Source organism: Pleurodeles waltl, chromosome 6 (genome assembly GCF_031143425.1).
Source record: "Pleurodeles waltl isolate 20211129_DDA chromosome 6, aPleWal1.hap1.20221129, whole genome shotgun sequence".
NCBI lineage: Eukaryota > Metazoa > Chordata > Amphibia > Caudata > Salamandridae > Pleurodeles > Pleurodeles waltl.
The window spans coordinates 454,124,898-454,150,271 of NC_090445.1; the positions used below are offsets into that span (position 1 = coordinate 454,124,898).

At 44.8% G+C, this 25,374-nt stretch overlaps 1 protein-coding gene across 2 annotated transcripts in view; it reads right to left on the minus strand.

Annotated features, from left to right (window-relative positions):
• The window catches only part of EIF2D (eukaryotic translation initiation factor 2D), a 155,853-nt gene that overhangs the window by 69,031 nt on the left and 61,448 nt on the right, over positions 1-25,374 (minus strand). The gene's annotated exons all lie outside the window — the stretch shown is intronic.

The following is a 25,374-nucleotide window of genomic DNA, read 5'->3' on the forward strand; positions in this document are numbered from 1 at the left end:
TTAAATGCTTGACCTTGTTCACCCCCCCCCCCCCATGGAATTCTCTATCTTTCCTTAATAGCTCCATCAAAGGCTTGTTTTTTTCCCGAAAAGTTACTCACAAATTTGGAATAATATTCGACTAATCCCATAAAGGACCTTAGCTGATCTTTCGCTGTGGGTGTCGAGGCTTCCCTTATAGATTTAACCAAATTCTCCTCTGGACTAACTCCTTGCTTAGAAATGGTATACCCTAAATATTCTATTTCCTCCACTAAGAACTGTCAATTTCCTTCGCTTAATGTCAATCCATCCTCCCTGAAGATTTCCAAAACCCTCACTAAGGTGCTGTTGTGCTCTTCCTTTATAGCTCCATAAATCAGAATGGCGTCCTGGAAAAATCTTACACAAGGGACACTCTCCAATAAGATTTTTATCAGCTGTTGAAAGACAATTGAAGCTGATGCCAGCCCGAATGGTAGTCTTGTAAATTGGAACACCTCTTCTGTGGTTATAAAAGCAGTTAAATTCTTTGAATTCTCATGTAACTTAATCTGATGGTATGTAGACTTTAGATCTAGCCTTGTAAAATATTTAGCTCCATTCAACTGCAACACCATCTCCAAAATGTTAGGTAAAGGGACACTGTCCAATTTTATAGCCTGGTTTAAAGACCTGAGATCTACACAGAAACCCAAACGTCCATCACTTTTCTTTGTTATCACCACTGGCGATAACCATTTTGAGGCTTCCACCGGTTCAATTATGCCCTCCTTTGGCATATCCTTCAGCATCTCTCTCACTTCATTTCTTACAGCTATTAGCACCCTTCGCACATTATGTCTTACCGGTACCCCCCACTTTTCATCTTGATCTCACTCACATAACCCTTTCAGCGTACCTACTCGGTTTTCTAACACTTCACCAACTTTTTGTAGCATTCTGTCAACCCCTTCTTCCTCCTGTACCACCAACACTTGCTAATTGGATCTAGGATCCAATATTACATGTAAATCGTACTGCTGCATCCGCCCTAGTATTGCTGGGCCTTTAGTTGATACGTACACTTTTCCCCTCTGAGTATCTCCCTCTAAACTCAAATGTTGTATGCATAAAACCAATTATGTTGATATATGTTCCACCATAGCCTTCCAACTTTACATCACTGGTTTGTAATTTAACATCAGGCCACACGTTATTGAATATCCTACCCGGCACAATCGTATACATTGAGCCAGGATCTATCATTAATTCGATTTCTTGCCCATTAACCTTAAAAACTGCCTTGGGTCTGTCAATTCACATACTTCTTTTACTCTCAATCTCAATGCACAACACCCTATCAGGGACACTCTCGAGTTCTTAAACGTATGCTACTTTACTCTGTGACATTTAAATACCCTTGCTAAATGATCCTTCCTACCACGCTTTCTACAGTCTTGGTCACAAGCAAAACACCCTTCGAAGTCAGCAGCATGGGATAAACTTCTACATCTATAACAGCTTTTAAAACTTGGGTGGTGTTACTTCTCTGTTGTCCTTTCTCTGTATTGTATTTCTCTTTATTACTTCCCTCCTTTGTTAACTTTATATGTGATTCTTTTTTAGACCCAACATTTACTTCTTCACTGCGAGTCAATTGTCTCTGTTCCACCTGCTGCATCTCCTTCATACATAAGTCCGCATCCTCTACAACTTTAGCTATACAAATAGCCTCTTGTAACGTTTGATTTCTAGCTGCTGATAGCCTTTCGCGCATGCGCTTGTTCCAGAATTGCCTTTAATCATCTGATCAGTCATATAAACAAATCACATTTCAATGCTAGTTCTCTCAAATGCGTTTCAATGTGATTAGTAGACTCATTTCCCTTCTACGGTTGTCTATGAAACTTCGATCTTTGTATGACGATACTTACTTATTTACCAAAATAAGTTTTGAATCTTTTTTTAGCTTCCTCATTAGGATTTTCTATTTCCTCATTGTCTGCGCCAATTGCTGTTGGCAAATATTTAAAAATGTGTTGGCCTTCCTTCCCTAATGCATTTACCAACAATGCCCTTTTCCTTGATGGCCCAAAATTCTGACCATCTATTACCTCCAAATAGTTCTAAAAATTTATAATCCATTCCTCCCACTCAATTTGTGGTGAACCTGCATGTTCTAAAAACATTGGTGGAGAAATTATACTTTGCGTATTGCAAAGTCCATGTTTGCTGGATGTTGAAATTAATCTATATATTAATTCACGCTGAATGCTGACCCTAAATTCAGCCGAACTATGTGTGTGTTTGTCGGGTGTGCGTATCCTCGTCAAAGGTAAAATACGGACGTAATATTCTGGTGTGTGTATCACCTTGAAGATACACCTAAAATGGCCCCCAAAGTTGCATTGACGTGCAGACAGCTCCTTCTATCGTTGTATAAGCTGGTGCGTTTTAACTTGCAGGTTCACTTTAATGACGGCTGAAACTACTTAAACAGTCACTTGATGGCTCTGACATTATTTGAAAGGCCGCGTCACATGAAACTGGTGGGTGTATCACTGTTAAGTTACACTTAAAATGGCAGCTGAAACCTCTGTGGACCGCGTCACGTGATGGTCTTGACGTGAACTGAGAGCTCGCATCACGTGAAGCCGCTCTCTGTACCTCAAAAGTGAAACCACTCCTTTTTTTGCACTGTCATGTGCTGACGCCTCAATTACATGAAACACTGAGAGGGCGTATCACGTTACACGCATTCATTTCTGAAATACATGCAGTTACCGGTTCTTCAGGTCTGATTCTCTCCTGATTTGTGGTCTCCGGATGCTACTTTTCTCAGTTCCTGTGTCGCTCCAACGATTTTCGCTTACTTTTTTCCTTGTGGGTCCTGGTTCACTTCATGTCTGGCTGGAGAGCAGGCTCACGTTGCAAAATTTGTAATGATAATGAGTGCCGATCTAGTTATTTAATGTATCATTTTATTCAAGTACCAGCATAAGAGATGAACCACCATTTCCCTCTACTGCTCTCCTCCAACTCCACAACTATCCCCAGCCTCGTGCCAACATTTCATGCATGCCATTCATGACATCATACATGTCGTAACAAAGCTGGGTGACTGAAATACAAAACCTAACATTCCAAATCATAACACAAATATTATCTGCAGAAGTTTCAGGGCAAATGGAGGGGAAGTCATGATTTCTTACAAGGGAAATGTCTCAATGTGCCGTCTCAACCAAGGATTTTTGTAGTCATTAGTGACCTATAGCAACAGTACGAAGTAGCATAATCAGCCATCACCTATTTGATTCTTACCAGCCCTGTGCAGACTAATATTGTTGGGCAAGTTTTGTGTCTGCTTTTTGTCCAACATTCAAGATCATTTTCTCTCTGTAAACCAGAAAACGGCAGGCTATGTCAGTACAGAAAAGCAGGAAACAAGCACTGGCAAAGCCAACAGGCCATACCTACGCAAGATCTATTGGCTTTGATGATATTTTTTAGCCATGTTGTACAGAATGGCTGTGCAGCATGGCTGAAAGTAAAATAAAAATGCTATGACGCGGTCAATGCTGCCCATGTCATGCGTGTGATACCTGATCCAACATTTAATGGAGCAGATGCCTACATCAGAATTTCTCCTGTGTGAACTATAGAATCGGGAAAGAAACTTAATCGCAAATGGACTGAACTACAAAACTTTGGAGATTATTCCAATCTCAGCAAGGTGTTCAAACTTCAAAAGCCTTCATTGCTAGCATTTTCAGCTTTCTGAAAAAAGCATGAGTCCCAGACACTTTTAGTGCTTCTCTATTTTGTGTTCCCTGTTTAATCACTTTAAAGATTCAGGAACAACTACAGCAAACAGAAGCATTCTAAGAGCTACGGTAAGTATAGCCCCTCAAACAAGGACAAAGATCAAGCGCAATGCGGCTTCTGTAGTTCAAATGAATTAATTAACATTCAGACTAAAGTCTTCACGAAGATCCGTGCCATCAGAGAGAGAAATGTCCCACCTGGAACAGAACTTAGTGAGGGCTCGCCAATAGAGTGGCAATATCAGAAAAGCAGCCCACTTCATTCACCACATATGTAAACATGATAGCCAGACCACAGTGCAATCCCTTGATGCAGAAAGAGCATTTAATGCAGGAGGGACAAATGTTTAATGTGGGTATCGCCACCCAATTCTAACTTTAGAAAGCAGGTACTCGTGGCAGAGACAGGGATGGTCTTTTCTCCACGGTATTGTTTGCATTGTCAATTGAACACGTAATAAAAATGACACAATTAGTTGCATTAAGGCAGAGAGATGACCCTTTTGAGCTGTACATGTTCCTATGAGATTAAAGTGGCCAGGCAGGATATATAATTCTCAAAGAGGTCCCTTATTTTGGAGATGCAGAAGTACCCTGCCTCCCTTCTCCCCCCCCCTCCAAATTGGTGACCCCTTCACAAGACTTCATAACTTTTTGTCCCATAAAAGATATCCAGGCCAAACTTGTGCCTTTGTTCCCCACACACTGAGTATTCTAAAAGTAACACAGCTTTGTGGTTTCCTGCAAAGGGCACCAACAAAATAACCCAACTGTCCCTTTTTGTTTTTTTAAATTAAGTAAATGCTGTTAAAACAGTGTGCATTTCACTCTAAATATGGCATCAACAAAAGATTTGCAATGCTTACCTCAGCTACTTTCAGAAAAATGCAGATTTATTACAGACATGCTTTTCCTCATGATTTTTGTGAGTTTGTAAGTGGTGGCCTGAACCTAAAGCTGAACCAGAAAAGCAGACAAAAGTCTGAATTCAGCAAAGGGTAATTTGTTTCTCAGGAGACATGTGGGAACGTAGAATGGTAGGCTTTTGCCACTGACTGGGAATGCCTGAGATTTCTGCTGCACAAAAGTGGGGAAATCTGCGTGGTTCTAGATATATTTTTGATATTTGATGGAAAAAAACATGTTTTGGTCCATGCAAGTCATAACATTCCATAACTCCCTTGGTCAATCGCGTTCAGAAATAAACAGGGTTTGTAAAGTTCTCTGCGTGTGGGCCGACCTTGAGCCATATACTGCATGCTCTATGGCAAGTGGAAGGAAATTGAGTGGATCCAGGCATTATTTGAGGTCCACAGGACTTTCTGGGTAAGACAGCGTGCTGGGATCCATGCAACCCATGTTATCCTAAATCTCTGGCTGTCAGAAAACACCAGGGCAGACAGGTATCCCTGGGTGCTAACTGACACACGGTCAGAATACTGCAGCAACTCCACATAGCAAGTGATAAGAATTTGGGATTGCTTCAGCTGTAGTTTCGACATGTGGGCCAGCAGAGAGGGGGTAAATGTCCCATTCTGCCTACTCAAGGGCAAAAAAGACTATCTGGAACCCGGAGGTGAAGCATGATGTTTAGATGGGCCGGCGTCAAACCAGTTCAGTGCCCAGGGAGGAGAGATGCAGCACCATGTCAAGACGGACCGGCGACCCACCTCAGTTCTTTATTTATTCAATTGCTGCTATCTAGTTGGCTTTCTGCCCCTTAGGAGGTCAGAAAGAATATCTTTGGCATAGGGGTTGAGGGGGTCAGCCTGATGCCAGACGGACCAATTCCCAACCCCATTCCTGTCTTTGAAAAATCTTTCCCTGGTGTGTAGTGGACTTTCTGTCACTGAGGGGGTAGACTGGGGATACACTGCAAGGATGTGACAGGCTGCCTTCCACTCCACTCGTACATTTTTAATTTTCTCTCAAATACCTTCCTATGATTTCTAATGAGCTTTTCGCCTTCTGGAAAGCATATTGGGGATAAATGCTTCCAATCGTCACCAGGTGGCAGAAAGACTGTCTTGTTCTCAGGGATAGTGAAGTGGGCAGATGCCAAGATAGGCAAGCTCAATATCTATTCTCTTTTAAAATGTGTTTATTCCCTCATCTGTTTCTAGCTGGTTTTCTGCCTCCATAGGGTGAAGATTGGGCATAAACCTCCCTAATTTACCCCCAGACAGGAGGGCAGAAAGACTCTACTGGGCCAGGGGTTGACTGGGGGGGCGGGGCTCACCAGGATGGACTGCCCCCCCTGGTGTTTAGGTGATGCACTCGATTCCTTGGGGGGCAAACTAGGGGAAGAAATAAATCTGCCCTCTCCCTCAGAGGGAAGAAAGACTGTAAAGGCCCATCGGTTGGGGCAGAGAGGTCCAGAAACTGGCCAGATCTATGGAGTCACTTCCTTACCTTCAAACTATCACTGTTGCCCAGTGGGTGGATTCTGCCTCAGGGATCACCCTATTGATGATCTCTGAGCAGCTAAGGAGGGATAAACTAAGGAGAGGAACAGATGGAAGAGGGGCAGTCTCCCTCTTCCGACAGTACCTCTCCTGTTGAAATCAGTACCCAGGGGTTGGAGCGGTCACTCACCCACCAATCAAACGTAAAGCAGCTGAAGCCAAAAGGCTCTTGCCTGTTACAGTTTGAGTTACATCAGCACATATAGCACACTAGGAATCTCTGAAATCTAAAAAATTCTCAGGCTGCAAAGGAAGTGCAGATATAATAATCACATTCTCGAAAGCAAAGAGGTAGTGCAGACAACATTATTATCACACACACAACAGCAGCTAGGGCAAACATGGACACGTCTGATAACATCAACCTCAGAAAGATACAGACAGATGAGTAGGCCTCTTCTGTTTTAAATAGGTTACTAACTCAGCAAATTACCTTGTGTCTACTTAGCACCCAATAATAAATGACCACAAAAAGTTAGGGATTTATACATACACAATTGTAAGTGGGAAAACTACTTAACTTTCTAGTTCAGTAGCACAAATGGACCTTAGTTTATTCACCTACTGCTTTATAGATGCACATACTGGAAAGTGTGGACCCCATGCCTTAAATTACAGCAGACCAAGATATCTATATATATTTGGAATGAGAAAAATCCAATTGCTTTCCTTAACCAATTGATGCTCAATAAATCAGCAGGAGGGACAGTCCAAATGCCTCTTTCTGGAATAGGTCCTACATGGCATCAATACGTGAAAGATATGGCTGAATTGCGAAGGATGAAGACAGATAAACAATAGCATTTCCTGCAGCATGCAGCAGCATGGTCCACAATGAGACATAAATTGGAAACCAAGACGATCAAAACTGGCAGCAAAACACATCTCCCCAGTTACAAGATTCATTTAGTTATCTAAGTTTTTGTCTATTTATTTCTTTGTATGCAAAGCGGACATGACCTGGAGGGTGGCAGAGCCTTCCACATCACAGAAGTTACATGCAGGCAGCAAATAATATAAACAAATATACAACAAGCATTGATACTTCCAAATGTCTGGCTCATGAATGAGTGTCTTTGATGTCACTGAGAGGTTTAGGCACTCAAAAAATCATCTTACATGCACAGTCACTAATCTTTGCACTCATGCATCCATTTACCAAACTACCGGTTCAAGCTTGCATTCACCCTCTGACACTACAGCAACAGAATGCACAGTGTACAATTTTTATTTTTTTTATTTATTTATGAGAGTTTTCTATAGCGCTAGCAAGACCGAGAGGGTAACAGAGCGCTTTACAACAGAACAGGAAATAAACATAAGAAACACACGAGTCAAGAGTCACTTTGTACAATGAGGATACATATGGGTTCTCATGAATAGAAGGGTGGCAATTCGAGGAAGGGGGGGGGGGGTGAGGGAGAGACCCTTATTAATGAGAGGGTTGGTTTAGGAGGAATTCTTTCAGTAGTTTCTTAAAGGTCATGTGGGAGGTGTTAGATCTGATGTGGATGGGTAAGGAGTTCCATATTCTCAGAGCGTTGTTTGAGAAGGAGCATGATCGAGTTTTTTGCTTGTTGGGTTTCGGAAGGAGGAGGAGGAGGAGAGAGTTTGTGCTTCTCAAAGATCTGGTTTGACCAGCTTTCACTAGCTTGTTAGCGAGGTATTCAGGTTTCCCAGTGTGAAGGGCTTTGTGTGTCAGGCAGGCAGTGCGGAACAGGCAGTGGGCCTCAATCGAGAGCCATTTCAGATTCTTCAGGGCTGGGGAGATGTGGTCAAATTTTTTAGTTCCTGTCACTAGTCTAGCTGCTGCATGAAGAGTGGACCTCATAGGGGCGAGTCGGGATTTGGCCGTGCCAGTGAGGATAGAGATCCCATAGACTAGTCTTGAGAGTGCCAGTGCTTGAGTGGCCTGTTTGAGGTCATCTTGGGGAATGAAGGATTTGATTTTGTGAAGAAGTTTAAGGCTGCGGAAGGCATTATTAGCGTTTGACTTAATATGGTCCTGCAAGGTCAGGTTGGAGTCCAGGAAGATTCCCAGGGATTTGACCGTGGTAGATGGGGAGAGAGTACATTTGAGGGCGTCAATAGATTTTAGCCATTCTTGCAGTTAAGGAAGCTGGTTAGATTTCGAGAGGAGGAGTATTTCCGTCTTGTCGTGATTGAGTTTGAGGTGGTTATGTGAGAGCCAGCATAGGGCTTCTTTAAGGGTATTGTTCAGACGGTGGATGTCATCTAAGGAAGATAGTTCAATATAGAGTTGTGTGTCATCAGCATAGAGCTGGAAGGGGATATTAGCTCTAGTGAGGATAGTGGTAAGAGGGTCCATGTAGATGTTGAAGAGGGTTGGAGAGAGGACAGAACCCTGGGGGACCCCTCTGGTAATGGGGGAGTTGGGCGAGGTCAAGTTAAGAAGTTTTACTAGCTGTGTACGGTTTTGTAGGAAGGAGGAAAACCAGCGGAGGACAGTGCCTTCAATGCCTACTCTCTTTTGGAGGGAGTCGAGAAGGAGTTTGTGGTCGACAGTGTCAAAGGCTGCTGTAAGATCAAGGAGAATGAGTAGGCAGGGTCTGTCAGAGTCAAGAGAGATGAGGAGGTCATCTACAATGTTGAGGATGGCTGATTCAGTGCTGCAGCCTTTCCGGAAACCAGATTGAAGAGGGTTTAGGAGGCTGTTGGAATCAATATGTTGGGTTAATTGTTGGAGAGCACATTTTTCGAGAACTTTGGCCAGGAAGGGAAGGTTGGAGACCGGTCTGTAGTTGTGGAGGTTGTTCGGGTCTGCTCCTGGTTTCTTTAAAATTGGCGTGATTTGGCCTAGTTTTAGGCAGTCTGGGAATGCGCCCGTCTGAAGGGAGCTATTGATGATCATTGTCCAAGTAGGGGAGAGGGACTGGTGGAGTTTTTTTGCCAAGGAGGAAGGGAGGCGGTCAGCTAGGTGGGAGGAGGTTTTGGAGGAGGACATGAGTTTGGAGATGTCCGATACCAGGAGGGGTTGGAAAGAACTCCAGTTAGCGGAGGCCGGCCGATGCTTTCGGGCTGGGAGAGTGATTTCAGTTAGGGGGGAAGGGTTGTCGGGGAGGTATAGAGCGGGGATAAGATTGACAGTGGATGGGAGGAGGGCACAATGTTGGGGGGAGAGTCCCTTGCTAAGGAACGTTCAATCTCAGTGATTTTATCGTTGAAGAAATTGGCAAAGTTAACGCAGGTGGCCTCAGTAGTGGGTAAGGGGTTGGGAGCAGGATTGGTCGTTTGTTGTTTAATGATGTTAAAGAGCTCTTTCGGGCGGTTTATGGCTCTGTCAAGGGTATTCTGGAAGAAGGATTTTTTTCATTATATATGTGTTTTTTGTAACTTCTCAGTGCACTTCTGAGCTGATCTAAGTGTGTAGAGGAGGGGTCAGATCTCCAAAGTCTTTCCATGGCTCTGAGTTGTCTTCTCTCTGAGTTGAGGTCATTGTTGAACCAAGCTCTGGATGGGATGTTTCGCAGTCTTTTCAGAGGGGCAAGCTGATCCAATATGGTAGTTATAGTCGAGTTGTAGTGGGTGGTTAAGTCCGTCGTGGAGAGGATGGTCGAAGGGGGGGAAGAAGAGAGGTGATTTTTTCTTCGAAGGTAGATAGGGGGATTTGGCTGACATTTCTTTTCCAACTAAAGGATTTTTGGGGATAGGGAGTGAGTTGGGGATATAGTTGAGATGGAAAAGGATGATATGATGATCTGACCAGTCGACAGGAAGGATATCAACGACCTTGAGGGAATCTTTATGTGCTATAATCGCATCTAGTGTAGCGCCTTTGCTGTGGGTTTGGCCCTTGCAGTGTTGGGAAGGTTGTTGCTGTGAAGGAGGTCATGTAGGGATTGAATGAGTGCATTGTTCTCATCATTCCAGCGAAGGTTAAGATCGCCCAAGATGATAAAGTTGGGGTCAGAGAGGGAGCAGTGAGTTATTAGGTCAGCTAGGTGATCCGCAAAAGGTTGGGTATTACCCGGGGGGTGGTAGAGAAGGTGGAAGGTCACCTTAGAGTTGACGCAGGTCTTCAAGGAGGCGTTCAAGTGTTCACAGGAATTGAAAATGAGAGCTTCTTTGAAATCAATTTCTATGGTATTTTTGTGGATGATGGCAATACCTCCCCCCGGTCGGTTCTTTCTCTCTTTGTTGTAGATAGAGTAGCCGGGAGGGACAAGGGTGTCCAAGATTGGTTGAGAGAGTTCGGTTAGCCAGGTCTCTGTGATGAAGGCAATGTTATGGTTGAGGATAGCGTCAGCAAGATCCGTAGCGTGTTTGACTGCTGATCTACAGTTTATGAGCATGCAGTTGGTGCAAGGATGGATCTTAGGCTCAGGTTTGGAGGGGAGAGGGGGTATATTAACAAGGTGGGCAGGGGGTCTGGGAGAGGGAGGTTGTATACGTTGTCTCCTGAAACCGGTGATGACTTGTATGTTAGAAGGGGGGGATCAGGGTGGGGAGGGACGGGTTATAGGAGAGAGCGAGTATGGTGGCTTCCTTGTGGGATAAAGGAGGGATGGTTCTTCTAGGTCTCGAGGTGTTACGAGGAAGGGGTCTGGAGGGCCAGTGGATACTCTGTGAAGAGTTGTTGGCCGACAGAAGCGTGAGTGTCTGGGTCGGCACTGGGGGAAACAGTGAGTCGAGGCTTTTCGCTAATTTGTTAATGCCTTGAATGATGAGTTTTAGTTGGGATTCAAGGTTGGAGAGTCGTGAATTAATATTAGTGGAGGGAGAGGAATTAGGGGTGGAGGAGTGGGAGGAAAAGTTCTTCTTAGGTAGGGGCTGGGGAGATTGATTCAGATGGGATATAGGATCATTGGGCAGAAGGTTAAAGGAGGCTGTCAAGGGGTGGGAGGGGTTAGAGTCAGAGTAAGGGTTAGGGGAGAAAGGGGGGGGCAGGCTTGATATGAAAGTCTCTACAGGTCAACAAGTTGGGTCTAGAGGGGATCCGGGGGTGAGGGGGGGGAATGAGGGGTGATGGAGGGGGGGGGAGCCGAAGGGGGGTTCGGGGAAAAAGAGAGGAGTTGTGGGGGAGGATCAAGGGAGTTTGGGAGGAGGAGACAGAGTGGGCGTAGTGACAGGGGGTATTGAGGTTAAGGGAGTAAGAGGCATGATTGAGGTGAGAGGGGAAAATGGGGATGAGTGGGTCAGACAGGATGGGGTTGTCGGCACTGGGAGCCGGGGGGGCAGGGGGTGGTGGTGGGGGAGATAATGGGGGTGGGGTGTCAATGGGCAGGGGGTGGATGGGGGGGAGGGAGTGTAGACTTAAGGGAGGGGAATAAGGATTCAAAGGCACGGAGGTTGGAGTCATTAGCTTGAATCATGATGGTTCCATTTCTGAAGATGGAGATGATGACATTTCCCTGGAAAGCCGGGGAGCAGGAGATAGAGAGTTTGCAACCGTAAGGGATATTAGTAGTCTTAAAGGGGTGGAGGTGAGTAGTGAGGAGGGTGTTCCATTTAGCCGGGCGTTTAGTGAAGAAGATGAGATCAGTCTTTTTCGAGCCTTTATGGGTAGTGAAGTAGGTGTCCACAAGAAGTAGCTCCGGATGTTGCCTGGAAAGTTTGCGTTTGAAGTTTTTCAGCGCAGAGGGGGAGAGGTGATTAGGGGGAGAAATGGAGAAGGAGTTGGGCCCATGGGGTTTAAGGAAGGGGGAAATGGGAGAGGAGGAGTATCCTGTGGGGGGGCGACATCAGGAGGACGAGGTGAGGCTAATGCTCGTGAGGGGGTTAAAAAGGGGACTCAGGGTAGGGTGGAAAAGGGGAAGGGGATAAGGCGGGAGGGGTCAAGAAGGAGGCCAAGGATCTAGGGGGGGTTGACAGGAGGAAAATCAAGGGTAGGGGGCTCGAACTGAGATAGAGAAGCTCCGCAGATAGCGACAAGGAGGGAAAGAGGGGAGATCTAGAAAGGAGTGGACTTGTAGGAAGATGGGCGGACACAAAGTGGGGAAGGGAGACCACTAGTTAAAGGAGGAAGGAAAGGTGGGGCAGGCAAGGGGGTAGAGGACTCCACTTCAGGGGATCACTTAGGACCAACACACAGGGTCAGGATAGGCAGCCTCACTGCTAGTAGAAAAGTTGGGTGAGGAACGCATGAAGATGGTGGACGAGAAGATCAGTCAAATAGCAGATCACCCAGATCCAAGGGTCACAGGGAACATGCAGAACTCGATGCCCGATCTAAGCCCATTGGTGAACACTGGTAAGCATCAGAAAGGGGTGGGGCCAACTCACTTGCCTCACGCAAAACGCTGCGCGGAAAGGACACACATGGGAAGGACAGAAGAACCCGGAGCTCCTGCCCCTCCGGGACCTTGGGGAGTCAGCCCAGCAGTCAGATCAAAGTTCAAGGACACTCCCTATCTCGGACGGGCGGGACCATATGGAAGATTCCTCCCAAGCTAGAGTCAGGGGTGGTGAAGCAGCACCTTCTAGAAGTATAGCTCCTCCCGTAGTTCAGGCGGTGAAACTAAATGTCCCCAATAGCGAGTCAGGGATGGCGAAGCAGCGCCTCCTGGGTAAGAAGCTCCTCGCGAGCTGCAGGCGGCGCAAGACAACCTTTACAACGAGGAGACTAGTGCCTAGGTCGGCCCAAGATTAGCTCCAGTAGACTACCCCAGGTTAGGGGTCTTCAGCGTCGGCAAAGATGGCTGACGGGCAGCTCCTCACAGGTGAAAGCCGGAGATGGGGGCTCCTCCAAGGCTGGGGCCAGAGAAGGGGCTCCAGTAGACCAACCCAGGTTAGGGGCCTCTAGGGACGGTGTAGTCAGGTGGCTCCTCGCGGGTCAGAGTCAGGGGAGGTGACTCCTAAACAGTTGGAGCCAGAGATGAGGCTCCGGGAGGTGGGAGTCCGGTCCTGCCTTAGACCCAAACTGTTCGGCAAGGGCAGCACACGCCGGCAGCCCGGCAGCGGGATCAGGGACGCAGAAGAATGCCCATTTGCCGCCTCAGTACAGATGGCGTCGGGTAGGTTCCCACGAGCAGAAGCTGGCGATAACAGCTCCTCAGAGGTAGGGGCAAGAGACAAGGCTCCGGGAGAGCGGAGACTTAGACCAGTGTCTGACTCTCCCGGCGGGACCAAAGACACTGAAAAAGATACCCTCAGCTGTCTCAGTGCAAAGACAGCCCGACTGCGGGGGCAGGTGAGGCTCCGGGAGAGCGGAGACCAGGTCCGGCATCAGTCTCATCCGGTGGGACCAAAGATGCTGAAAAATGCCCACGGCTGCGTCAGTGCAAAGGCAGCCCAACTGCAGGGGTGGGCGGGGCGCCGGGGACCTGGACGTCAATCGATCCTCAGTCCTCACGTGCAGGGCTCAAAGGCATCAACTAACCCCCAAAAGCCCTGTCCGAGTCAGGAGGATCAAGGGCGGTCAGTGGTAGAGGGGGGGGCACCAGAGGGAAGGAGGAGAATCAGGACTTACATCAAAAAGTGATCCCAACCCTCAGGAGCTCCTCGAGGTGCGTCCGTCGCGGCGGCAATCTTGTTAAAGCTGCCAGGATCTGCGGTGAAAACCATACATCCAGGGAGGGCTCCCCAGTGGGCAAGGGAGCGACAGAGGGCCGGAGGGAGAGGCGGCTCGTAAATGAAGGGAAGCAGCGCCAGGGCGGTATCGTGGTCTCAAACCCGAAGGAGCTGCCTTCCTCTGTGGCTGCCAGGAGAAGATGCGGAGCAGTCCTCAGCCCTCCCCTGATCGATGGCTCTCAGAGACCCACGGCGGATCCTCCACTCCACCAGGACTCGGGGCCAGCAACAGCTCTAGTGCCCTGCTGGATCCAGGGACCTACGGCCCCAGGCAGGGGGGTGAAATCCCAGGCAGCCCTTACTGCCACCCCAGGACTGAAAGGACTGGAGCTCCAGAGAGGCTTTCCCTGAACCCAGCCCTCCCTCTGGCCGTGTCTGGGACGCAGGACTGTCCCTGATCGCTCCCCGGTGCTCGACTGCGTCTGGTGCCTTCCCCGGACAGACGGACGGAGGCTGTGTGAGGATGTCGGATCCCGGCCGAATCCCGGATGCCCGACTGCTCCAGGTGAGGACGCTTCCTCAGCAGCAATCCGAAGCTGCGGACGCCGCAAGAGACCGGGCTCTCCGCCGGGAGCGCTGCCCCCCTTAGCTCCGGCCCCGGTACGAGGCGATGTTCTCTCCCCAGGCTGACTGCTTCTTTCTTGAGGGAAGCAGGAGCTGTGGAAGCGCCAGGACCAACAGATGACGTAGGTTCACCGGGGCTGCCTGGGGTCTCCCGGTACCGGCGAATGTTCGCTGGGAGCTGTCCTTTCCACCGGTGTGACTCCTTGGGTGGGGACTCCTACAATGGCTGAGACGGACGACGGTAGAGGGGAAAAATCGGGATTTACACCAAAAAGTGATCCAATATATGTAAGGTACATTAAGAGAATACAAGTTGCAAAAAAAATAAAAAGAAATATGCTACGATCTAAAAACCGCAGGCATATGTCCACACTAATGAAACTAAACATAAGAGTGTATGTCCAACTTGCAGATGTATTTCAAATAGTTTTTTGCTGTTTTAAAGTTCCAGCCTGGCTGTCACATTTAGAGACAATATGTTGGCCATCCTATAGTAGTAAAACAACAATACACTATGGAAAACAGCATTCCGAAATGGTTGTCATGTTTAGAGGAAGAGGCCATGTGAGAGCCAGCGCACTGCATATGAAACAAGTGACAAGCAAGCCGCTCTTTGGCACCGTTTGGAGTATCGTACTATCCTCTTAAGAAAAACTGAAATAAAAAGAGGAGAGGCAAATACATATAAGAGGAAGTATAAAAAAGGAGAAAACTGAAAACTAATGGACTGGCCAACCAGCCCCGACACTGCAGTGCACTCCTTTGAAGGTGGATGTACAAATGTGATCTGAAAATGCCCTCTTTTACAGAGCCAGAGAGCCAATGACTGATGTGGGCTGCACCATTACCCCATATAGTGAATTGCCCTGCATGGAAGCAGAGAGTAAACGACAGGCAGGTGTAGGGCTGAAGGCAGCTGACGCCAAGGCCCTCTATGTATCTATGTGGATGCATATTTTTATACATGGATGTATGCATTTTTTTATTTTTTATTACAAGATCCTGTCAGACAGCTACACCTGTCAGGTCTTTGAAAGTAAGCCTAGCATTAATTATTAAAGTGTAAATATTCTATCCCTAGTCTGTCAGAGGGGTAACCGACCAGATCCAAAGCCCTTCCAAACAAAGGTGATCTGTGAGATTTTATGCACCAAAATTTCTACCTGCAGACTTTAACATGGTGCAAAATAATTCACCCTTAAATGCCTACTGGCTTTACCATATGTATTACATGTATAATAAAGAAAGTCTACATCCTTTGCCATAACGTTTAATATTGAAGAGATCTGCAATATCTTTTGCTTGGGAACCTATCAGGTCTATAGCTGTTCTAATTGACGTATCCAAGAAAAACAGATGGTCCCTGAAGATTCATACGAGCAGCAGACCAGGGGAAACCATAAGACAAAAAAAGGAAATCCTGCACACTCAATTATTTCTACTAAATGTAATTTCTACATTCATTTGTTTTATCCTATGTAAGAGCCTCAAAAACCCAATAAACAATCAACTGCAAAATGACAAACAGAAAAGATATTTATTAATCTCTTAGGACAGTATATCGCCGATACCACTAGAGACCCTCTCCCTAAAGGATTATCTTATGTACCGAGTGTGGGCTTGTATTAATTCGAATTTACCACAATTCTGATTGTGTTTTTCAGACGTAAAAGATTTAAGAAATACTTTGAAACATCTGAGCACATTGGTGAAGAAAATCAGTCAGGTCTCCACGTTCCAACTTAGCTTGGACAAGCTAGGTCCAGAAGTGGAGACTTTTGAGAAGCCTGATCTCTTCAAGGTTCGCAAAATGATGCAATATGTACTTTAAACCTACATATAATCTATCCAAACAAGAAAACCTTGACTTTGTTATTTTGTCCTTCTTCTGAAGATTTTTCAATCAAGCCATGTGGTAAAAGAAGAGGAAGTGCCTTGCTGAACATATAAAGCTAATATGAATGCTACGTTACAGGTATCAGAACACTATAAAAAGTTTCAGGGGACCCTGGAAAATAGTTACTCAACAAATTCTAACTCTAATTGAGGATGCTATACATAAAAGCATCATTTACCAGCAGGAATATGAATATATTAATTGAACTTATACCTGTGTTCCTGTTATTTATGGTGTCTCTGAAACTCGTTAGAATGTACAAGACCCTCCTCTACGTCCCATTGTGTCTACTATTGGTGCGGTAACAGAACCACTATCAAAGTATACTGATGTGTTTCTCAAACCAATTGTTAGTCAACTGCCATCGTATATGAAGGACACAGGGCACATGACTGTGAAGGTGTAAGCCATGAATTACAAACCTCAAACAGAAATCTTAGTACCAATGGATATAGAGCACCCCCCTCCCCGCACGAACATCCCGCAACAACAAGCACTTCATACTGTGAAAGAAATCCTTTTTAAGTCAGGAGATAATTCTCAATATCAATTTATAATCCAGTGTTTAGAACCAATTCTCAATGAGAACTTTTTCAATTTTGACGGAGACAAATACCAGCAAATAAAAGGAGTCCGCATGGGTGCGGCCTGTGGCTAGCTCGTATATGGTACCATTTGAAGAGAAATTCATCTACAATGAGATGGCTCCTTTTTACGAAAATGTCAAGCAATGGTCTAGATATACAGACAACATTTTTTGCATCTGGAAGGGAGAGAAAGAGCAATTGGAAGAATTCTGCTTATGGTTAAATGTATGTGATCAGAACCTTAAGTTCACCAGTAAATTGAGTAGTGAACAATTAGAAGTGCTTGATATCTGGATTAAACATCATGAACAACAACTTTTGTTTCTCTATATACCAAGCATACTGACAAGAACACTATTTTACACTATCATAGTTTTCATCCTTATTGCCAAAAGGAGAGCATTTCATTCAGCCAGTTTCTTCGCTTACGTCGACATTGCACCAACATGCAAGATTATTTGGAGAATGCTATGATGATAAAGAAATAATTACTGAATCGGGGTTACCCAAAGAGATTAGTGAGTGACTCCCTCAAAAGTGCACAATAGTATAACAGAGACAGTATGTTTCATGGAAAAAGAAGACAGACTTGTGTTTGCAGTACATCATTCTAGTGTAGAACAGAAGGTGAGCCAGAAAACTCACAATGGCATATTCTGAATACTAATTCTGAAGAAGGAACACTTGCTAAACGTATGTTAGATTTCTTAGATTGCGATATCTCTTGAAAGCAATCAGTGAAAGCACGTATACCTGAACAAAATAAGTTCAGTCAAACATCCATCAGAGGACAGAATCCCATAACTGGGATTCACAAATGTGGAACATGTCACGCCTGTGATAGTGCCACTGTCGCTGAACAAGTTACGATCATTAAGCTGACAACCATGCCGAATCGCAGATCTACAAATGTGGTATACCTGATTATTTGTCTGTGTGGCCTAGAATACAAAGGACAAACTAGCAGAGAGTTCTGCATCCGGTACAGTAAACATATGTTGGCGATACAGTACCACAGACACTCACCTCCATTCTTACAACATAGGATACAAGCAGGCCACACTGACCAACATCTGACATGGACAATCCTTGAAAAAATTGCACATACTACGGGACAAAGACATTAATGAAAAACACAAAAAGAGAGAAGAATTCTGGATTTATACATTGGGGACCTTTGAAAAAGGCCTCAATGAAATGATTCCATGGGAGCTTGCGACTGGTCCCATATTTTACATATGGAGCTCAGGGACCTCTTTGCTTATCCCATAAAACATTTCTCTGGAATATTCTCTTTTTTTAAGAAAGCTTATTGGCCTTTCAAAGGTCCTTTGTACATATTATTTGGTCTTGTGTGAATCTTCCTTACCTCCTGTCATTTATCGAAGGAAACAGCTTTCGTCAACCCAATACTATAGATATAGTCGCCGAGGTGTGTTGTTATTTGTTCTTCTCTATCTTGGTTGCAGTTTTGTTGTGTGTGATTGGATTTAGTCTTTAGATTACTGTCTGACTGTTTTTTTAGGAGGTTCATTTTGATGTTTATAGGGTTAGATATATGGATAGTTAGAATCTTAAAAGCTCCTTGATGTCCTGTAAATGGTGTCTTAAGTCTGAAATAAGGTTTGTTTGATGTAAGGTGGGTGAGATTTTGTGCTTTTTTAGTATTATAATTTTTATTTTTACAGTTTATCAGCATTCTTCATTAGGCATGGTTTCGCTGTGTCTCTGTTAACTATTTTTAGTCTGAGGCGAGCAGAAAAGGTTGGGTATCCCCCTACAGGGCACTACCATCTGTGCAGGTGCAATGTGGCATTCTACTGTAAGTGCTACTCTCAGCTCCAATGTTTCACTCCCAGTCTTTTTTCCTCTTTTGTTTGACGCCAAAGAATGAGTTACTGGTTCCAACCAATGAATTATATTGGGGATCTTTTATGAGCTCTTGATCTCACGGCATTACGACCATGTAGGTGGCAGCGATGCACTGATTCTTTGCTTTTTGAGGAATAAGCTTTGGTTAAAGCTTGAAGGTAATCTGAAAGTGAGGGAGTCTGTTTTAGTTTAGGTTCCTGTTTACTGTTTTTGTCTGATGAGACGAGGAGTTTAGGTTTTGTTAGATCAGTCACCCTCTTAATATGGCGTCTTCATTTGCGCAGCTGCAGTGTGGCGCAGTTTTATATATGCTTTCCTTGCCTTCCACGACTTATTCTTAGTCCCTTTTACATCTCTGCGGATGCCTAAGAATTAATTGCATATATTGTGATACCCGATTAGCTTGTGTTCCTATGGCATTTTGTCCGAGTGGATGGCAGCGATGGTTTGATTTTCCATTTCCTAAGCAAGACTTTTCAGATGTATTTTTAGGTAAGCTGGATGCAACTATGTCCACTTTGCGGCGAGTTTTGATTCAACATACTTTGGACATTTCCTTGTATATCCTCCACTGTTTTTCTTGTTTGTGGTGGTGTTGTTTATGTTTCGTATATGGCTCACTGATTAAAACAGGAAAGCAGTATTTCTTAGATTCTTGTGATCTGTGAAAGCCCTGCTTAGCCCCATTTCTTTGTCTACATCCTGTTTATATCCTTAACACTTATTACACATTTCTGCTAAGAATACATTTGCTTCCTATATAGACATCCCACTTGTAGGTCGGAAGATCTGTTTACCTTTTGTAGAGGATGATTTGCATCCTTTGGTAGGTGAATAGGATGCTGTCTGGATAATTGCTTAGAGGAGCTCCAGATTAGTGAGATGTCTTTTTTCTCACGTTGGCCTTCTTTGTTTGAACAATGCTTTTGTTTTTAGAATGAATTTTCATTAGTACAGTTTCTGGTACAATTTTAGGAGTTAACCTATTTTGGAATAATTTTGTTTTCATTCTTAGTTTTTTTTTAACTGTTATTTATGGATTCTCTGTATTCTAGTAACCCTTAAGTACCTCTAGCCCCGTGTAATCAGGGCCTTGGGGCAACATATTCCGAATCTTGTCTGGTTGTTTTTGTCTCCGGAGATATATGTATTATGTCCCTCTGGAGTTATAATGGTAGGTGAATCATATCAATGGTTAGTTCTACCTAGCATGATTCTGCCTCGACTAGAGCGTGTATTTATTAGCCATTTTGTTATTCGTATATATAGGACATCAAAATAAACAGTGGAACGAGTATTGTAAATTATCTGTGAAACTGGTCATGTATAGGTATCAGGTAAGTAGACAAGATAAAATAATAGCGTATCAAAACATAACTAAAATAAGTGTCATTTTCAAATGTTTCATAGATGGAAAAAAAAGGGTCACTCAATTTTGGAATAACACTGAAACAACAGGGTGTTCAGTTATTTTTTAAAGATGTTATATGATCAGGTTACTCTAAAGAGTAGGGGAATGGAATTCCAAAACAGAAAATGGCTGCTTTATGAGTTTTCTTTGGTTGAGTCCAAGTGTTTCATGTGTCAGGTTCTCTCTACTCTACATAGGTGATGTCCACTTGAGAGGGTTCATTTTTTTGCAGAGTAGATAGCAAACAAATATAAAGGTGCTTCTTGCTTCAATGTGAAGCCACTATGATGACCAGGAATTAAGTCATATTTGAATCGAGATAGAGGTGCTTGGTGGGGTTAGCAGGTGAAATTCATTCAGGTTAAGTTTGAAGTTGTGACGCAATAGCCAGGTCTGAATTAGTAATGTTCATTAAGAGGGAGGAGCAAAGCTAGCAGAAATGACTGGTTAGCTTACAGCCTTGGCGCTTTGTCTCATCTGTAGTAACCCAGAATGTTGTAAATTACTTTAGGGAAAAAGCTTTAGCTTTTCACCTTTCCATTGAGTCTCACATCATAAAAGGCACCTTCTAGATGTTTGCTGATTGAGCACCAAGAACCTTTCACAGCATATGTGGTAGTGATGGTATGTGATGGTTATTGAATGGGCCTTGGGGACTAGTTTTAGATTAGTACACGCTTAGACTTGCCAGTTCCGAATTAGCACACTTTGCCCATTCCCAGTTTGAACCACTTTACAATTTTCCAACCTGCACACAATTGCCAGTTGTATACTCACAATTTACAGTTCTAAATGTATACACTTTGTCAATTTGCAGAGTTAGTGGGATGAATGTCTTCTGAAAGGTTTGGAAATGCTGTGTTGCCTTGCCCTGTTCACATTTTCTGTCTTGTTCTTCATTCAGTGAACATGACAACCTTAAAGTACAATGGACGTTTGTTGGGACAGAAATGTCTCTGCATTGTAATGGACATGCACCCCAGCCCTGAGTGCCCAACTGTACTGATGTCTGGATCTCTAATGCTGCTTTTTGTTGGCAGACACAAATACGGATCATGCGTGTGCACCATAACCTAGGCCTGTCTCATGGACTCTAGTCTTGCTGGATCGGGAGAGGTGCTCCACAGCACTACTTTGATACTGGTGAGAAGCTACTGCCTTCACCAAGAGTTAAGCAGCACAAGCATGGTGGTGGCAGCATACGGTTTAGTGATCAGTTAAAATTAGCAAGTCCTTTTTAACCTGTGTCACTAGAGCAAGGCCTACAGGCTAATGCTTTTTTAAAGTTCTGCTGTAGTGCTGTGCAGCGCATGCATTTTAACTGCATGTGCTGGAAGTATGTGTGTCTATGAGTGGTAGGGTGCATAAAGGATACATACTGTGCCGTGCGTGCATGTTAAATGTATGTGCTGGACGTATGTGCGTCTATGAGTGGTAGAGTACATGAAGGATACAGTACTGAGCAGTGTATGTAGGATGTATACACACGCTGGGTGTATGTGTACCTGTGAATGGTACAATACATGGAGGGGTACTAGGTTCCATTTTGGAAACCCAGGCCTCAAACATGGATAGGAGGAATATATATCTCCCCAGCTTTGTGTATTGCTGCATACCTGTAAGCTGAGTGAGACACAATGAAGAAGGAGGAGCAAAACTTTCCCAGTACACTTTAAAGGGTGCTCCTTGATTCAGTGAGAGGTTACACGAAAGGGGCCTGGGAACATCTCAAGAAGGAGATGGAGATGACGAGAGAATCATAAAGAGTAGGGCTGGGGCCCTTGGCTAACCTTTTGACACACATCATTCTAGCTGACATCCAGGTGTGAACTCTATTCACTCCCATGGCCTGTCTTGTGGTACTGTCAGCTTTGAAGTCACTCCTGCTCTGAGAGACTGCTTTCAAGAGGAAGAAGAGAGCAGAGGAGTGGGCACTTCTAAAGAAGCAGACCCCCAAAATAACCTTCAAAGACTCAAACTCAAAATTACATTTGGTATCTGGAAAAGGATTTTCAAAAGGGGTGAAGACACCAAAAATTGTCATCTGCCAAGCCAGCAGATGAGCTGTGTGTGGAGGGGAAGTTCTGCAAGACTTATGCCTGTAACCGGGACTGGGGCCAAGGCCTGCTAATCTCACTGCTGGGTGAGGAGACATCACTCAGGGAATCCAAGCCCACTTAGCCCGGAACCTGGTGCACTAGCGCCTGCCTGCTTGCGAAGACTAGCATGCCCTGTAAGGAAGAGTAGAGCGTTGCAGTGAATGAGGTCCATTGAGAAAGCCCTGTTGAGTGGACTCCATTTGCAAGCTTTGAGGAGACGCTGCTGCACCCATTCGATCACTCCCCTTTTGTAGATGTATCTGGGCAGCCCTCGTACGCCAGAGGAGTGCCGCTGTGAACTGATTTGTGTGTATCGATCCGCTGATCAGGCTGTAGGCCATGCATAGTGGGATAGCAGAATCCACATGTGTCAGGAGGGGCAGCTGTTAGAAGACTGTCGTGCAGTAAGGGCTGTAGCGTGGGTGCAGTAGGTGGCCGTGAAACCCATATGCCAGAAGGGGCCAGCTATAATGACTTCACTGTGGCGATGGGTCCATACCAGTGATGATATGGTAACCTGGTATGCGAGAAGGGGGGAGTAATCGGGACAAGCTAGTCATTTGATTGGAGTCATCACAGATAGGAGTGAGGCCGATGTTGGTCCTTCGCACCTGCCTTGGATGAATGAATCGCATCATGACCTAGGTTTCAGCCATTCCCCACCCCCTCAGTGTGTGAGGAACCAGAAACTTACCCTGTGCAGAGAAGCCAATGAGAACCTGTTGTCGCGTTGGAGGAGAGACCACAGGCCTGTGTAAGCAAATTCACCTAAATCGACTGCTGCCGCTCAAGCGCCTGAAGAAACTCCGGTCGCGCCAAACCTGCGAGGTGCAGGTAATACTGATTTTAGGTCAGTCGGACCCGGAAGGACTTGCTCCTAATTAGTGCTGCAGTGCAGGAACACTGCTGGCTTTAAAAATAGACTACTAGTGGTCTCTTGAGACTCGGATAACAAGTGGGGCCTACCCTGGACAATGACTAGAGTGAATGGGGAATAACCACTATTGCTAAAGCAAGGAGGAAGTGGGACAGGGAACCACCAAGGAAATGCTAAAGACCTGACTTCAGGGGGATTGTGTAGTTGTTTGTGGCAGTCCTATTTAACCTTTGAGTTTGTAGCTGTAGAAAATCAAATACTTTTCTTTTTTCATTAGAAAGAGTTTTTGGGAGGACAAAGACTTATTGCTGCTATGCACATTTCAGTTGTGAGCCTGTGTTCACTCCCCTGCATCCACACCTCCATCCCCAGGGGGATCCTTGGACTGCTTAGTCCTCAGAGTCAAGTAATGCTCAGAATCCATAGTAGGTCAGACCCCAGGACATCAAGTCTATAAGGCCTTTACCCCATGGTTCGGCCCAGTAAATCCTGCTTGCCTCGTGGCCCTCTGAAAGGGTTCTGCCAACATTCTTGACATTTATACTTTGCTGGTACAAAGCTGAAGTAAAACCTCCTTTACTCAAAGGGCACACCATATATATGTTACTCTAGAGGCTTTCAGGGGTTTGGAGTTGTTTATATACCACATCGGATGCAGACAAAGAAGTCACTTACAGAAACAAGTTACTGTCATTTTGCTGCAGTTGTTCAACACGGGGGCAACAAGGAAACATATCCAAACCATACTTTTCAACATTTGCACCCCATACGTAAGTTGCAAGCTCCTTCCTCATCACCCATCATCTCTCCTCAGGTGTCAGCAATAAAAATGAGAATCAGCATGTGGGCATGGTTAAGGAAAAAGAATTGGTACAATCAATGACCTTGGAAACACCAATCCTCTGATCTGCAATGGAGGAACTGGGAGGGGGATGTGCACTTGCCTTCATTTAACTCCTGATTCAAGATGCCCAATATTCCTCCCCTCCACCAACTGCACATCATGGGTACTCATCTTTGACAGCTCGGAGTCAGCACACTAAATATTGCCATTACTCCGTTTACACACACTGTTTCAAGGTCTAACACTGTGCTGTTGCCATTTCCTAGTTTATCCTCTTACCAGCCTTCAGTTTATAAACCTGAGCCAGTTCTTTGTAGGCACACATTTGCCAGTTCCAAGCAGGCACACAGTTTTCACTTCCCAGTTTGCAAAACACTCTTTGTTCACAGTTATCACAGCACTGGCCATATTCAGGACGGCACCCATCTACTGGTTTCCACTGTGTACACACCTACAAGTCTACACGCTTTTGCCCATTTCCAGATCACACAACCTTGTAGGGGTATGGTTGCATATTCTTGCAGCTTTAACACTCCCTTCCTATATGCACACATCCTTATGCATACAACTGAGCAAAGGTAGTAATGGCAGAAAACTGCACCTCCTGTCCAAGTTAGTCTATGAGTAAGTCTAAACAGAATGGTGCTCAGTGGTCAATTGCCCTAAGGCAAAAAAAAATGATGTACAGAAATATACACAATGTACAGGAAAACAGCTCAGACCACAGTACTCACAACACAAATATTTACAAATGTAAAGTCTGAAGTAAGAGGTCCGTAAGTGTATAGTACAGTGGTCTTCTTAGTATTCCAGAAAGTAATTTATTAGGATCAACAAATACTTGGAATATATATGTGTTCATGTACAGCCAACACGTGTTTCGTCACTCAGTGACTTTTTCAAGGCTAGACTGTAGACGAAATAGCAACATGTCCATCTAAACAAATGGTGTGAAACAACTGTAACGGGAACAGAGTGAAAGAAAACCAATTGTATCCCAATTGGGTGAGCGAGTAAGTATAGTGTACAGGTGATTCAGAGTAATAAAAAAACTATGAATTTGTATCATCCGTGCATGATAAAGAAAGTCATCAAAGAACCAGAAATGGGACCATGGTAAGTCCTGCACATTTGAGCTAGACGCACCCTAAAGTAGCACGGAGAGTTGATGCACACATCCTTAACAGGTCCCACAGACTTGAGAAGGAAACTGTTAGTAAAACCTTTGAACACCCTTGCCAGTTTGCACATGCTTGATATTTTGTATTTTCTTGCCATTTTGCACACCTTCTACAGTTCCCATTTCAGAATATGTTTTAAGTTCCCTTTTCAAAACAATAATGCATAAAGTGACTTCATATCTTTTATGTTAGTGACACTGGACATGACGAAACGTATTGTAAAACTGAAGATTAAAGTAATTCTTGTGTGTTACACATCCTG